This window comes from Rhinoraja longicauda, chromosome 43 (assembly GCF_053455715.1).
Source record: "Rhinoraja longicauda isolate Sanriku21f chromosome 43, sRhiLon1.1, whole genome shotgun sequence".
In the NCBI taxonomy this organism is placed as follows: domain Eukaryota; kingdom Metazoa; phylum Chordata; class Chondrichthyes; order Rajiformes; family Arhynchobatidae; genus Rhinoraja; species Rhinoraja longicauda.
In genome coordinates, this window is record NC_135995.1 from 616,161 (window position 1) to 631,906 (window position 15,746).

Genomic DNA, 15,746 nt, shown 5'->3' on the forward strand with positions numbered 1-15,746 from the left:
GAATGTAAAACATGTCTGTACTGTTCTCATTATGTGGCGACACAATTTAACAGCCAGACAAACTCCGTCCAATAAATGCATAAGAGTCAGGGATCATCTTAGTTGTGCCTTTTATTAAGATGCCGTTGTAGGTGCATTCATGAATCAAGAGTGAAACTGTAGAATAACATAACAAAATACATAAGCGATTCAATAGTGTTAGAACAAGTGTAGTGACAAGGTAGCTATGGCTTGCTGCTACATACTACATGAATTTTAAAGAACCCAAAATGTCTGAATTATTACTATAAATGTATATTAAATTACAATAATGCACTTTATATACAACGTAGTTTTCATGACCGGCCTACTTTCTATTTCAACCCATTTTGGCTCCACACCATGCAGGCACATGTAACATTTCAGCAATTACAGCATAAATCTTACAAAGTTGCCAAAAGTGTTCTCCTCACAAATATCACCAAATACAATTAGAATATAGGGTTACATAACACAGAAACTTACAGATGATGCTTTCACAAGCTTAAAGGAAAGGATGGAAGCAGATATACAAGTTTGCTTCTTGGACTGCCTGAGGAGAAAATGGCTGCTTTGAGGTCACGCTTTGAGGTCGCAAGAGGTCACAAGAGACCCACTTCCTGATCAAACAAATCACCACTAGGGGCGCTAAAACAGTGCTAAAAGAACTCCAAAGCCTGGGGCAGAACAATGTCATGGAGCTGCTGGGCAGAACGGCGTGTTTCTGTGCAGAGACATAAATAATTAATCTTCCCTTCTGTGGCCATTGCAGGTCAAACGGAAACACATGTCCTGGTCAATTCTGCCCTCTTCAACCATCCTGGCAAAATGAGAGCAAGATTCGGGAACGACAATTACTGGAATCTTGAGCAAAATGCTGGAGTAATACAACGGCTCAGGCAGAGTTTGCTGAAGGAATGGAAAGCCATTTTGGGTTGGTCAGACTGAAGAAAGTGCGAACAAACAACTTTCAATATCAGGAGCGCAGGTAACATTGGTGAATGGAAGGATGCAAACTGAGCAAAATTCGACATAAACAATCAAGGGGGCAATTGGTGAAATGAGGACTGGAATATGAGGGAACAGGAGAGAGTGACAAGTGGTTGTACAGACTGAGAATCAATATCTTTGGAAGCTTGAGTGAATAACTGATGATCCCTGTTTTCCAGTATGTGCTAAGTCTTGTTCCACTATTTCCTCTGAGTTGAGCTCAGTCATGATGTTCTCATGCTGATTTTCAAACCGTTTAGTGGTCCCATCTGTCTCCCTCATTGCAGTACTCTCCATAATTTTTGATGGTCCAAGATATATGGCTGCCTCCAATTCAGATCTTTAGATCATTTGCCTGCATTTGGCCCAAAGCCCTCTAAGCTCTTCCTGCTCGTATATCTGTCTAAATGTCTTTCAAAGTCCTTTTTAGTATTCCTTCCATAGCTTCCTCTGGCAGCTCATTCCAGATACTGACTACCCTCTGACTGAAAAGGTTGTCTCTGTCCCTCTTAAATCTCTCCCCTCTCAGCTTAAGACAATGGTATTGTCGGGGAAGAAATAGTGAGGGCTAATAACTTATTTCGTATGTCAACTACAACAATCAAAAGTGGCAATTGGTGTTTCAGAGAACCGTAGTTGACGCTTTGCTGCAAATGTTGCCAGTTCTGTAGAACTACCCAGGGTGGACGACGAGGACGTAAAGCAGCTCCCACCCCGGCTAATAACTAGTGAATAGGGATGTGGATTGTGGGAATGTGGTGTTAGGGAACCACAGCCAAAGCCTAAAATTAGAGAAATGGAATACAGCAGTGATGACACCTATGTTTCAGGAAATGTATTGATTACTAGACCAAACCTCCCCTGCATTAGTGCAGCACCCTCTCCTCTCCTCCCTCTTCCCCCCCCCCCCAACACCCCCTCTCCCCCTACACCCCCTCTCCCCCTACACCCCCTCTCCACCTTGGGAGGAGAGGGGGGAGGTGGAGGGGGGAGGAGAGGGTGCTGCACCAATGCAGGAGAGGTTTGGGCCCAACAGGTCCAGTTGGTCTAGTATACATTAACAATTTAGACAAAGGAATTAAATGTAACATCCCCAAGTTTGTGGATGACACAAAGCTGGGTGACAGTGTGAGCTGGGAGGAGGATGCTATGAGGCTGCGGGTTGAATTGGATAGGTTGGGTGAGTGGTCAGATGGAGTATAATGTGGATAAATGAGAGGTTATCCACTTTGGTGGCAAGAACAAGAAGGCACATTATTATCTGCATGTTGTCAGATTAGGAAAGGTGGAGGGGCTACTAGACCTGGATGTTCTTGTACACCAGTCACTGAAAGTAAGCTTGCAGGTAAAGCAGGCAGTGAAGAAAGCAACTGGCATGTTGGCTTTCATAGCAAGAGGATTTGAGATTAGGAGCAAGGAGGTCCTACTGCAGTTGCACTGGGCTCTGGTGAAACCACACCTGGAATATTGTGTGCAGTTTTGGTCTCCTAATTTGAGGAAGGACATTCTTGCTACAGAGGGAGTGCAGCTTCGGTTCACCAGGTTAATTCCCGTGATGGCGGGACTGACATATAATGAAAGAATGGATCGACTGGGCTTATATTCACTGGAATTTAGAAGGCTGAGAGGGGATCTTGTGGAAACATATAAAATTCTTAAAGGATTGGACAAGCTAGATGCAGGAAAAATGTTCCAAATTTTGGGGTTTCCAGAAACAGGGGTCAGTTTAAGAATAAGGGTAGGCCACTTAGGACTGAGATAAGGAAAATCTTTTTCACCCAGAGAGTTGTGAATGTGCGGAATTATCTGCCACAGAAGGCAGTGGTGGCCAATTCACTGGATGTTTTCAAGAGAGAGTTAGATTTAGGCTAACGGATTCAAGGTGCCCAGAACGGAACACAATACTCTAAATGTGGCCTCACCTATGTCATCTATAACTGCAACAAAACCTCCCAAACTCTAAATACTCTGATTGATGAAAGCCAATGTGCCAAAAGCCTTTTTGACCGCCCTATCAAGGAACCATACACCTGCACTCCTAGATCCCTTTGTTCAACAACACTCCCTAGAGCCCTACCATTCACTCTGTAGGTCCAGCTCATGTTAGATTTCTCAAAATGCCACACCTCGCATTGCTTTGTATTAATTCCTTCGCCCACCTGGCAAACCGATCGAGGTTCAGCTGCAATTTTTGACATCTATCTTCACAATCTGCAAAACCGCCCACTTTTGTATCATCTGCAATATTGCCATGAAAGTTCTCTTCCAAATAATTGATTCAACTGACAAACAGTAATGGGCACAGCACCGATCCTTTAAGCACACCACTAGTCTCAGGCCTCCCAGTCTGAGAAAGAACCTTTCACCAGCAACTCTTTGCTTCCTTCTATGAAGCCACTTTTCCATCCATTCAGCTTTCTATCCTTGGATCCCATGTGATCTAAACTTCCAGACCAGTCTACCACATGGAACCTTGTCAAATGCTCTGCTGAAGTTCATAGATACAACATCTACAACTTTGCCCTCATCATCCTTTTTGGTCACATCCTCAAAAAAATCATTCATATTTGTGAGACACGACCTCCCAAATACAAAACCATGCTGACTTGCGAATCAGCCCTTGTCGATCTGAATGCATACATATCCTATCACTCAGAAATACTCACTAGTAACAACAGAAGTGTTAAGATAATAATAATAATAATAATGTATTTTATTTATATAGCGCTTTTCATATACTCAAAGACGCTTTACAGAGATTTAGAGAACATAGGGAAATTAATAAATAGATAAATAAGTAAATAAATAAACGAACAGAGAAAGGAGACAGAAGGTGAGGTGACCTTCAGTGGTTGAAGGCAGTACTGAACAGGTGAGACTTCAGCGATGTTTTGAATGTGGTGAGTGTGGAGGAGTCTCTAACGTTTTGGGGTAGTGAGTTCCACAGGGTGGGAGCAGCGATGGAGAAAGCCCTGTCCCCCCAGGATCTGAGTTTGGTCCGGATGTGGGGGGATAGGAGATTGGCAGCAGCAGAGCGGAGGGTGCAGCTGGGAGTGTGCCTGTGGAGGAGGTCGGTCAGGTAGGATGGGGCCAGGTTATGGAGGGCTTTGTAGGTTATGAGGAGGATTTTGTACTGGATTCTCTGGGGGATGGGGAGCCAGTGGAGTTTATAAAGGACGGGGGTGATATGGTCACGGATCGGGGTGTGGGTGAGTAGACGGGCAGCGGAGTTTTGAATGTATTGAAGTTTACTGATGATTTTTGAGGGTGCGCCATAGAGGAGGCTGTTGCAGTAGTCCAGACAGGAGGTGATGAAGGCGTGGATGAGGGTTTCTGCAGCTGCGGAGGAGAGGGATGGACGGAGACGGGCAATGTTTTTGAGGTGGAAGAAGGCTGTCTTTGTGATGTGTTTGATGTGTTTGTCGAAGGAGAGGGCTTGATCAAAGATGATTCCAAGATTCCGGATGAGGTGAGGTGGATACTGGGAGACCATCAATGTTGAGGATGAAGTTTTGGGTGGATTTGGTGAGCGTTTTTGGACCAATGATGATGATTTCAGATTTGTTGCAATTGAGTTTGAGGAAATTTGATTGAAGCCAAGATTTTATTTCAGTGATGCAGTTTGTCAGTGTAGAGTGTGTGGTGGGGGAGATTGACTTGGTGGAGATGAGGAGCTGGATATCATCGGCGAAGCAGTGGAAGTTGAGACCATGACGGCGGATTAATTGACCAAGGAGGAACAGGTAGAGGATGAAGAGGAGGGGGCCAAGGACTGAGCCTTGGGGGACACCTTGGGGGAGGGGAGCGGTGGGGGGTTTACAGTTGTTAATGGAGATGAACTGGTGTCTGTCAGAGAGGTAAGAATTGAACCAGGATAGGGCTGTGCCGGTGATGTTAAGGGAGGTTTCAAGTCGGGTGAGGAGAATGGAGTGATTTATGGTGTCAAAGGCGGCGCTGAGGTCAAGTAGGATGAGGATGTTGAGGTTGCCAGCGTCGGAGGAGAGGAGAATGTCGTTTGTGATTTTGAGGAGCGCAGTTTCAGTACAGTGGTTTGAGCGGAATCCAGATTGGAAAGTTTCATACAGGTTATTGGTAGAGAGGTGGTATTTGAGTTGGGAAGCTACAGCACGTTCCAAAACTTTGGACAGAAAGGGTAGGTTGGAGATTGGTCTGAAGTTGTTTGGGGTGTCAGGGTTTAGACCAGGTTTTTTCAGAATGGGGGTGACAGCAGCGATTTTGAGGGATGGCGGGACGATGCCAGTGGACAGGGAGGAGTTTATTGTTGCAGTGATAAGTGGAGAGAGAGCAGGAAGGCAGGCCTTGACAAAGCTGGAGGGGATGGGGTCCAGAGAGCAGGTGGCAGTTTTTATTCCTGTGAAGAGGTCAGAGAGGTTGGTGGTGGAGATTGGGGAGAATTGAGGCAGGGGCTGACAGGATAAGGGGGGGCAGGTGGTTTGAGGGGGAGCAGGTGCGTTGGTGGTTAAGGTGCTGTAGATGTTGTCTATTTTGCTTTGGAAGAATGAAAGGAAAGTGGTGCATTTGTCAACTGTGAATGATTGGGAGATGGTGTCCAGGGGGCTGAGGAGTTTGTTTATTGTAGAGAAGAGTGTTTTTGGGTTTCTGGAGCCAGAGTGAATTATTTGAGAGTAGTAGGTGGAGTGGGCGCGGGAGAGGGCATCTTTGTAGTGCTGCATGTGGTCTTTGTAGGCTTGGGAGTGAATTGTGAGACCTGTTTTGTTGCGGAGTCTTTCAAGTTGGCGGGCATGAGTTTTCATCACGCGGAGTTCAGGGGTAAACCAGGGAGCAGAGTGGGTGAAGGAAACTGTTTTGGTTTTTATAGGTGCAAGCTGGTCGAGGCAGGAGGAGAGAGTGTGGTTGTAGTAGTCAGTGAGGTCAGAGGGGCTGTGGAGGTCAACGAAGGGAGAGGTGGACATTATTTCCGAGAGGGAGGATGAGAGCGAGGTAGGTGAAACAGAGTTCAGCTTACGGAAGTTGATTTTGCGTTTTTGTTTTGGAGCTGGGGTGGGAATGTTGACAGACATGGTGATGGCTAAGTGATCAGAGAGGGTGGGGTCGGAGCCAGAGAGGTGATGTAGATTTAGTCCAGTGGAGCAGACAAGGTCCAGAATGTGCCCACGGTTATGGGTGGGAAAATTGACGTGTTGAGTGAGGTTAAAGCAGTTGAGTATTTCAGTGAAGTTAGCGGTTATTGTGGAGTCAGTGGAGTCCATATGGATGTTGAAATCACCGAGGAGGAGGATTGAGGGGGAGAGAGAACAGAACTGGGTCAGAAAGTCAGAGAAGTCAGAAAGGAATGATGGGTGTGGTTTGGGAGGGCGGTAGACAACTGCCATGACTAATTTTGTGTGGCCAGAGAGTTTGAAAGCCAGGTGTTCAAATGAAGGAGCAGATGAGATGGAGATGAGGTTGATCTTGAAGTCCTGTCAGTGAATTACGGCAATCCCACCACCTCGGCCTTCCGAGCGTGGTTTATTGATGTAGGAGTATCCGTTGGGTGTAGTGAGGTTGAGTGGGAGGTAATCCAGAGGATGTTGCCAGGTTTCAGTCAGACAGAGGAAGTCCAGTTTATTTTCCAGGATGAAGTCATTTAGAATGTGGCTTTTATTGTTGAGGGACCGGATGTTGAGCAGTGAGCTTCATTTTGCTTTGTGTGGTGTGGATGGACACGGGTGATTTAGCCAGGGCTTGTAGACAGGGGGCACGCTCGTGTGCGTTGTTGTGATGACGTAATGGACGAGTGGAAGTCCGATCAGCTGACCAGAGTGCAGGGATGGAGTGACCGGTCTGGGAGTAGACAAACTTGTGACCGGAGCCTCTGTGGATGTATTTGGGTCGCCGTAGAAGTCCGTGGTTGATGATGGCAGAGATGCATGTCGGAGTGGAGTGGTTGTTGAGCTGGAGCAGCCTCACAGCGAAGTACTTCAGTGCCATGCCAGGCAGGAGCGAAGGAGCATAGAGCCCGGAGACATCAAAACGTCACAGCAGGCACAACAGGCTGATCCAGAGCAAGGCCTATGAGGACCGAAGAAGCTGAGCAGCCTAAGGGTTAAATAGGGAGCTGAGGACGTGCAGGCAGAGGAGGTAGCCAGGCAGCTGTTAGCGTTAGCGGTAGCGTTAGCGTTAGCGAGTTGATGACTGCAGCGTTAGCGAGTTGTTGATCACTGGCCTATAGTTTCCAGCCTTTTCCCTGCAGCCTTTCGTAAATGGAGGCACAATGTTTGCCACTGTCCAGTCTTCCAGCACCTCTCCTATATTTAATGATGTCTCATAAATTTCAGCCAGGGCTTCCACAATTTCCTCTCTGGCTTCCCACAGTGTTCTCAGGTATATCTGATCCGGTCCGGGACATTTGTCTACCTTGATACCCGTTAAGACCGTAAGCATCTATTTGACGGTCATACTGGCTGCTCTCAATTTACTTCCATTGACTGCCGTCCTCCTGTCTTTCGCCTCTGTAAAAATAGAGGAGAAATACTAATTGAGGACCTTGGCCATCTGTGTCTCCACATAGTATTGACCGCTTTGATTCCAGAGGGGTCCTACTCTCTCCAGTTACCCTTTTTTGTCTTGTGTATTTATAAAATCTCTTCGGATTGTCCTTAATGCTGTCTGCAAGAGCTATCTCCTGGCCCCTTTTTGCCATTCTGATATCCTTTTTAAATTTTCTTCTTAGTTCTTAAAACTCCTCCAGGGATGCACTAGATCCCAGCTGCCAAAACATTCCCATGCCTCCTTCTGAATCTTGACCAAAGCCTCAATTTCCCTCAAACACCAAGTTTCTTATGTTTGCCTGTCTTGCCCTTCACTCTAACAGGGACGTGCATATCCTGATCTCTTGTCAGCACACTAAAAAACATCCCACTTTCCTGACGTTCCTTTTCCTGCAAACAATCTTCTCCGATCAACTTGAGCGAGTCCCTCTCTCAGACCCTCAAATATGGCTTCACCACAATTTAGGATTTTAATTCATGGTAAGGCCTCTCGGTTTAGAATTATCTCCCCTGGGGAAAAAAGACTGAGTGTTGTCCGTGTCCCTCATGTTTTTGTGCACCTCAATAAGGTCACTCCTCAGCCACCAATGCTTCAAAGAAAAAAGTCCCAACCTATCCAACCTCTCCCGATAACTCAGTCCTCAAGCCCAAGTAACATTCTGAGTTGCGTTGAGTTTAGTTTATCGGCATGTGTACCGAAGTACAGTGAAAAGCTTTTGTTATGTGTTAAATAATCAGCGGAAAGACAATGCATGATTACAATTGAGCCATCCACAGTGTACAGATACATGATAGAGGGAATAACGTGAATAACATTTAGTGCAAGATAAAGCCAGTAAGGTCCGATGATAAAGCCAGTAAGGTTTCCAATGAGGTAGATAGTAGTTCAGGACTATTCTCTTGTTGTGGTAGAATGGTTCACTTGCCTGATAACAGCTGGGAAGAAACTGTCCCTGAATCTGGAGGTGTGCGTTTTCACATTTCTATACCTTTTGTCTGATAGGAGAGGGGAGAAGAGGAAAAGGGTGCAACTCGTCCTTGATTTAAAAGAGGGTGGCCAGGGTGCGACTTGTCCTTGATTCAAGTTCATAAGTGATAGAGCAGAATGAAGCCATCCGGCCCATCAAGTTTACTCTGCCATTCAATCATGGCTGAACTATTTTTCCCTCTGAACTACATTTTTCTGCCTTCTCCCCATAAGCCCCGACACTCGTACTAATCAAGAATCCATCTATTTATCTCTGCCTTAAAAATATCCTGGTGAATCTCTACTGCATTAAACAAATATCAATTAATACTTGCCAACGGAACATTTTGTTTCTGCCCCAGTCCCTGCTTCGTCCACCCAGCAGACCCATGTCTCTCCCTTCAGTTTGTTCACACAACCATTATTGCTCCTGTCCCTTCTGGAATTGCTGCCAGCATCCTCGGTACTCCTCCCCTGTGTCTGGTTGGTGCGTCAGAGACTTCAGACTGACACTAGGCTGATTTCCACATCAGTGCCGAGTCAGCTTTGCTCAAGGAGAGGAGCTCTACTGAACACCCCAGCCATGCTCCAAGTAAACTGCAAGAGTTCTGCCTTTGTGGTATTGTCCTGTTATTGTCATTAAACACATTATTGTTCGACATCCTGTTGCAGTTTGTGGGCGATGCACTCTCGAAATTGACTGCTGTCTTTCCACATTCTAAAAAGTTTATCAATATGCAAAGGTTTTAACTTGCACTTTTTGAATGAAGTGTCTTAACTTGAAACGTTTAATCTATTTCTCTTTGCTCAATCTGCTGAGTGTTTCTTCCATCTGCCAATCTCCGACCCTTCACCTGCATCCATCTTTCACTTGCCAGGCTTTGTCCCGCCCCCACCCTCACCTCTTTTACAGCTTTCCAATCAGTCTGTAGGGGCCTCATCCAAATCGTCTTCTGTCCATTTATTCAACGGTGCTGCCTGGCCCACTGAGTTTGTCCAGTACTTTGTATTTTTGCTCTATATTCCAGCATCTGCAGTGTCTTGTGTCACCACCTTCTTTATTTCCTGGTCTACCTGTATCGCCACTTCATTGGAATTATATACCTGTACCCCTCAGTCTCTCTGTGTAAGTCCTGCCTGGCTTGTCTTACTAAAATGCAACACCTCGCATTTATCTGCATTAATATCTATCTGCTGTTGCTTGGCTCATTGACCCAGTTGATAATTCAAGATTCAAGATTCAAGATAGCTTTATTTGTCATCCAAATTGGACGAAATTCAGTCACCCACAGTCCAACAACAAAAGCACTAAATAAGCATTAAAATTACACAACCCCAAAAACACACAAAAAAAGAAACATCCATCAAAGAAACATCCATCACAGTGAGTCTCCTCCAGTCCTCTCCTCACTGTGATGGAAGGCCACAATGTATTTCCCTTCTCCTGCCGTCTTCTCCCGCAGTCAGGCTGTTGTGGTTGCAGGCCGCGCCGGATGGTCCGCAGCGGCCCGAGCCTAAGGCGAGTCGCAGCCGCTCCCGCAGCCTTCGAAGACGGCCGGCTCATAATGATCTTGTTATTAGATAACCACCTTCGCTTCCACTATTCCTCCAATTTTAATTTGATTTGCAGGAGAAAGTTACAAATATTATAACTCCGTCTCCATTTAGATCTCTTCCGACCCACCCCTGAAAGGATTGACTCTGGTCCTAGATTCCTCAATCAGCATGGCCAGCTTCTCTTTGACCAATCAGCTCCCTTCAATACAGCTTGCACCTGTACAAGATTTATATTAAGTAATTTATATTAAATATACATTGATAACAGGCCAAACGTGAGCAGGTGGGACCAGTGTAGCTGGGACATGCTGGCCAGTGTGGGCAGGTTGGGCTGAAGTGCCGTTTCCATGATATATGACTCTATGAAAAGTGAATTGAATAGCTTGTGTGAAAGAGAATAAGTTGCAGGGCTGAAGGGGACTAATGAGGGAGGAATGGAAATGATGGGGTTCCTGCACCAGGAGCTGGCATCATCCAGATGGGCCCATTGGTCTCCCCCGATCCCTTTTTCAATATGTGTAAAGCAGTGAAAACAAGATGGAGGAATCATTTGTGTGTTCATTTGGTTGACCTTTATACTGGCAAGAGGGTATGACTTGTAATGCTTGGTTCTTCCACGCAGAGTGGATGTGCAGCCAGAGAGGGTGGTAGAATCAGAACCAATCATGGGAATTATGATTTGTTTACACAAGTATGTGAACAGGCAAGACACAGAAGGATATGGACCTATTGGAGGCGTTTGCGATTGGTCCAGATGGCCAAAAGACTGGAATGAAATATTGCGTGACAATACCAAACATAAACCAAATCCTTGATATGGTCGTTGTAGGACTCGTTTCTGTACTGCTTTTATCACTGGCTCTAAATCAGAGGTTGTTGGTGCTCCTGGGTTGTTGGGTGGGTTGGGGAACCAGAGTTTGAGTGAACTTAGCTCAATCTTACTTTAACGCTGATCATCATCCTGTCCCTCAGCAGCAGACTCCACGCCCCGTGATCCGTGTGTAATCCACCGTCCTGGATCAGCCCTGGAGGAGCTCAGGTTGTCATAGAACTCGGTGCAGTGACCGATGGATGGATGATGGAAATCTGAAGGAAGGGTGGTACAGATTTAGCAGGTAAACTGATCGCACACTAATCAGTGAGGGAGAATGTGACGCAGTTATTGCTGATGCTTGCATCTCCAAGGATCCCAGTTCGATCCTTGCATCCGGCGCTTTCTGTGTGGAATTTGCATGGTCTTCCCTGGGTGGGTTTCCCCCTGGTGCTCCCGCATCCCAAATATGTGCTGGTAGATGAACTGATCCTGTGAACTCCCACTCATGAAGGCAAGTGGCAAAATAATCAATGGGGAATTCATGGGCAGGTGAGAGGGAATAAGTTGCAGAGTTACAGGGAATTTCGGAGAGGGGGCAGAGGGCTGAAAGGACAACTTTTGTGAGGGCCAGTATGATCGCGATGGGCCGATTGGCAACTTACTGTTATATATTAAGTAACTGGAAGATAATAAGGCATGTTAGATTGATAGTATCAGCCCCCATTGTGGGACAGGGAATGGAATACAGGGAAAAGAAACTCCCACATTCTGCAGGAAGGGAAGAGAGATTTTGTAAACGGAAAAAAGGGTTTCCTGGCACTGGACCTATATTGGATGGTGCGATGGTGTAGACCCCAGTCGCTAATCTTTCCCTCAGTCGGGGGCTGACTCTCTGCTTGTTGTTTCAGTTATGACAACGTGAAGATTCCTGAGAGTGCTGTTCCATTCCATCGCTGCTCTGCGTGGAGTCCCGGCTGGTTACATGGTAGGTGGACGAGAATGTACAACTGGTGCACTCTGTTACTTTAGCAAAGGTCGGAGTGATCCAGATTTCTACAGCTCTACAGATAAAATAGAATAATAAAAAATACAATATATTAATAACTGCAACTCCAGGTAACTGTAATAGAGCAAATACCAAAGTCTGTAGTGCAACCAAAGACACAATCGATAGAAGATCGTGGTTGCTGAGGTTAGTGTTGTGCAGTGTTCAAGAGCCTGATAGTTGCTGGGAAGAAGCTGTTCTTGAACCTGGAGGTCGCAGTTTTCAGGCTCCTGCACCTTCTTCCTGATGATAGTCGTGAGATGAGAGCGTGGCCAGGGTGTGGCCTCATCAACACACTGCACAGTTCCAACAAGACCGCTGCTTTAAGTTAATCAAATTAACTTTTTGCAAAACCTGACTTTGTTTGTTTTAATATTCTGATTTTATTTGAATAGGATTTGTATAATTTCAATGTTTGTGTCTGTAAATATGTGTGAAAGTTGAAGACTTTGCGATGTTTAATGGCCAATCAGCCTGAGGCTCGGCAGATCAGGGGTGGGTCTGTGTGTCCATTCGAGAGCCCAGTGACCCTCAGGGTCTCATGGAGCAGGTGCTGCTGTGGGGAGTGTGGGAGGGGAGGGTGAAGGCAGCAGCTCACCACTGACTGAGACTGACTGGGTTGTGATCGCTGTGTTACACTGGCTCCAGATTCACATTCCCTGCTGCACTGAGGGACCGGGTATATTCTACAATGTTTATAAACCTCATTGCAGGTCTCCATCCCAGTGTGGGAGACGGGGAGGTGACCAGGACAGTCTGTTTCACCTGGGTTAAAGACAACCGCAATGAACACGCCTGCCGCAAGCATCAGGAAATCACAATCAAAAACTGTGATGGTTATTTTGTGTATCTTCTGAAGCCGACACCCGGAGATTACAGTGTGTATTGTGCAGGTATATTGCTCTCCATGTTGATAAAGTGTGGGTGGGGGTGGGGCTTGTGAGGAGCGGGGGGAGGGGGTAAAGTCTGGGATGTCCCGAGTCATCAGCCCACACACAGGGCTGAATGTTGCAGTCCGTGGTCAGTGCTTCCCTCACTCAGATCTCCCTCTCCCACAGTCTGATCAAGCTGTTGTGTCTGGACCTCGCCTTTCTGGAGTGACCTGTGACCTCCAGCATGTGAATGACCTGTGCTCCCCCCCCACTCTGTCCCCTTCCCCATGACCGACGTGTGACTTGTCCACAGTTGGGGTCAAATACTCCCAACTAGAATACCTGGACCAATACCCTGTCTACTCCCACCTTCGGTACTGTTACTCACCCCCCACCTGGTGAACTGACCCAGTCTGCCATGGTCACCCCTCCCCTGCCCCACATTGAACGGTGCATCCCACACACACACGCTCTGGCTGAGGGTGACCACCGAAGCTGGGCAGGATGTCTCAGGCAGAGAACCTGGCTCTAGACAACCTGCCCCTACCGCCTGACCACGGAGCACCAATCTGAGCCCCCTACCCCTGCACCCTGATTTGTCACAGCCCCTTGGGCTGACGGCTACGCTCATTGTTCCATTGAGAGTAATAATTCCCCCAGGACAGGGTGGACCCACACCCCTACTCCCGACTATCACACCCCCCTAACCCCCTTTCCTTCCCACTCCTGTCTTGTGTCCCACTCCATCCCATCCTGCACTGAACACCCACATCCCCCACACCCCCTGCCAAACCCCACCCACCATCCCCGGAGAAATTCCAACCCTTCCCAGTTGACCCACTGCCTCTCCACACATTCCACCCCCCTCTCCCCCACCAATGTTCCACCCCCCCCCCCCCTCAAAGCCACCACGATGGAACGGGGAGAAGCAGGAATGACTGGGGTGGGAAACATGAACTCGGAGCACATTGATGGGTTACAGAACCTGTGGCATTGGCCCACAGAATAAGCCAACCTATTTACACCAATCCTACTCTGATCCAAAATTATTATCACCACATTCCCATCCACTGCCCCCAAACTCTAGTACTAATCTAGACACTTGGGGCATTGCATGGTGGCCACACAACATCCTGGTGTTTGGCGCATGAGAGGCAAATCAATTATCTGGGGGATGCAAATAGTGACCAGATCATGCAGCCTCCACTTAGAGAGCACCAGAAGCTGCGATAAGATCGGAGATGTGGAGCTGAGGCAGCAGCCTCACTGGCTGGGCCACTGTGTGGGGGCAGCAGCCTCACTGGCTGGGTCACTGTGTGGGGGCAGCAGCCTCACTGGCTGGGCCACTGTGTGGGGGCAGCAGCCTCATGGCTGGGCCACTGTGTGGGGGCAGCAGCCTCACTGGCTGGGCCACTGTGTGGGGGCAGCAGCCTCACTGGCTGGGCCACTGTGTGGGGGCAGCAGCCTCATCGGCTGGGCCACTGTTTTGCTGGGAGGAGGCACAGACCTGGCTATCGAGCAGCAGACTTCCTTCACTGAAGGACGTCAGGCTTCAGAAGTGGTTCATTCATCCCCCTGAGGGGAAGGGAGAAAAGGGAGGGGTTAGAAGTGGATTGTAAGGGAGGAGTGTTAGTAAAAGGAGAGAGTGGAGGAGAGGCAGAGGGGTGCAGGGGAGAGATGGGTGGCGATGTTCGGGCCTGAACATGATGACAGCACATATTAGACATAATGTGCTGGAGTAACTCAGCAGGTCAAGCAGCGTTTCTGGAGAACATGGATTTCTGACGTTTCGGGTCAGGACCTTTCTTCAAAAGGATCCCAGTCCAAAGTGTCACACTTCCATGATCACCAGAGATGCTACCTAACCTGCTGAGTTACTCCAGCACTTTGTGCTTTGTTTGTGATCCAACATCTGTAGTTCCTTGTATCTTGGACAACACATTATTGATCAACTGTTTGTGGAAACATAGTTCTTCAGTAATTGGTTGCTGGACTTCCCACATTACAACAGCAGCCAAACTACTCATGCAGTTCACTAACATGCTCCAGTGCAGCCAAAGAGTTTCACTGGTGCTATATAAATGCAAGATTTACTGTATCAGACCAATATATCTGGAACATCAAGTTAATAGATGGGGACAGCAATGGGGCAACGTTTTGAAATGTGGCGTATGTGAGGCTTTTATTCAGGGTGGTCGATCTACTGCTTGGAGAATAAAACTGAGGATTTTCTGCTCCAAGAACGGTGGAGGTGCAGCTGGGTGTATCAGAGGCTGGGTGAAGGCAAGTGGACATTACACTAACACTACCCATCATCTTGTGTCCCACCCACAGACTCTGTAGGCAGTGACCCGTGTGTAATCCACACCGTCCTGGATCAGCCCTGGAGGAGCACGGATTGTTCCAACACTCAGTGCACAAAAGGCCAATGGAAGTCTGATAAAAACCTTGCTGAAGGATGGTACAGATTCAACAGGTAACGTGAGGAAATAATTCAATCAAACCCAGTCCGTGAGGGAGGAGGAGGGGTGAGGACATAATGGAAGATCAGGTTGTCAGTTATCACAGAGGAGCAGTGATTACAGACTGGGATGTGGAGCTCTCAAATTCTGTACCGTGAGAGACGGGGAGGATAGGGGCCGAGATCCAATGGGAGATTCTCTGGCAGTGGGGAATATTGAAATAGGACAGGATGCGGACAGATTGGCCTCAGTTCTTGGTCTCTCACACTGAATAGACAATAGACAATAGGTGCAGGAGGAGGCCATTCGGCCCTTTGAGCATGGCTGATCATTCTCAATCAGTACCCCGTTCCTGCCTTCTCCCCGTACCCCCTGACTCCGCTATCCTTAAGAGCTCTATCTCGCTCTCTCTTGAATGCATTCAGAGAATTGGCCTGCACTGCCTTCTGAGGCAGAGAATTCCACAGATTCACAACTCTCTGACTGAAAATGTTTTTCCTCATCTCAGT

General features: G+C 47.4%; 1 long non-coding RNA gene across 1 annotated transcript; it reads left to right on the top strand.

Moving 5' to 3' along the window:
- The first annotated feature begins 11,112 nt into the window (after positions 1-11,112).
- LOC144612254 (uncharacterized) lies at positions 11,113-15,210 on the top strand. The gene is made up of 3 exons (XR_013549648.1): positions 11,113-11,159; positions 11,767-11,843; positions 15,110-15,210. It is a non-coding gene; the product is annotated as an uncharacterized LOC144612254 (long non-coding RNA).
- Positions 15,211-15,746: the final 536 nt, after the last annotated feature.